The sequence below is a fragment of the Acanthisitta chloris genome, unplaced genomic scaffold (genome assembly GCF_000695815.1).
Source record: "Acanthisitta chloris isolate BGI_N310 unplaced genomic scaffold, ASM69581v1 scaffold19255, whole genome shotgun sequence".
Classification (NCBI taxonomy): Eukaryota; Metazoa; Chordata; class Aves; order Passeriformes; family Acanthisittidae; genus Acanthisitta; species Acanthisitta chloris.
In genome coordinates this window covers 1-1,292 of record NW_008672349.1, presented here as the reverse complement: position 1 = coordinate 1,292, position 1,292 = coordinate 1, and positions in this window count along the sequence as shown.

Sequence of the window (1,292 nt, the reverse complement as noted above, 5' to 3'; positions counted from 1 at the left end):
CCAGGAGGGGCCACAGCCCCCTGGGATGGCTCTTCCCAGCGGGAGGACCTCTGCTCTCCCCTGGGCCTGGGGGGCTCCTGTCCCACAGCTCTGCTGAGCCCTGGGGCTGGACGGTGTTGGGAGCTCTGGAGGGGGGTGACAGCCAGAGCATGGCCCTGAGGCCTTCCCTGCTGGGTGGTCCAGTGACATGCAGTCCTGTGCAGGGATGGGTGTCCTGGGAGCTGTCTGGGACACAGGGATATTGCTGGGGGCTGAACTGCTGTGGTAGCCCCTTTGATCCCAGCTGGGGAGTTTGAGAGGGTTTCTCTCCCAGGCCAAGGGTTCTTTCTCCTCTGGAGTCGTATTTGTCACCACAAGTTAAAGTCACTCCTCTTGGGTCCTGAGGCTTCCTTGGGTTGTCTCCACTGGGTGTCCTCTCTGGAGATGTCACCCACCACCCTGTCCTGTCACCCCTGCACGGGTGGGAGCTGAGTTTAGGGCTGGGGTCCCAGCCCAGGCTCTGACTGAAGACCCTGGTTTGCTGTAGCCATGGGTTTCAAACAGGAGCCCAGAGGAACCATCTCCTGGTCTGTTGTTGTTCCTGTGCCCGTGGAACAGCCAATTCGTGTGGGAGTGACACCAAAACCCTGCAGGCCTGGCCCTGTGCCCCCACAGCCACTCACTGTCCCTGTCCTGTCCCCACAGGGTCACCTGGGGCTGTGCCAGGCTGAGGAAACCACTGCGGCCCCCCCAGCCCCGGGGGGAGCAGCCAACGGGAGCCTGGAGTCAGGGCCCAGCCTGGAGCCTGGGGATGTCAGCTGAGCTTGGTGGCACCTGGATCTGCTTCTGGGGGACCCTCAGCATGGAACATGAGGGTACCCTTGGCATGGGACATGGATGATGCTCAGCATGAGACATGAGGGACCCTCGGGCACCGATGTCCTCATCCAGTGCTGTGACGAGCCACAGCTCCAGCTCCTCTACCAGTGCCCTGCCTGGAGCTATGGGGGCTGAGCCCCCAGAGTGGCGATCCCCAAACCCTGGAATGGTGACCCCAAACCCCCAAGGAGGACCCTGAAACCCTGGTGTGAGGTCCCCAGATCGATGGGGGCAGGGGACTCCCCAGAGCTCTGGGGTCCTTTGCCACGTCCTCGTGTGCCCCAGGGGGGTGATGTGGCCCCTGTAACGTTTTTTGGGGGGGACAGAGGTTCCCTCCCACGGTGTCTCCCTACAATAAAGCAATGAGGGGTGTGTGCAGTGTCTGTGTCCTGTGGATGAGCTGAAGCCTGGGGGGGTCTGGGGTAGGTTGGGGG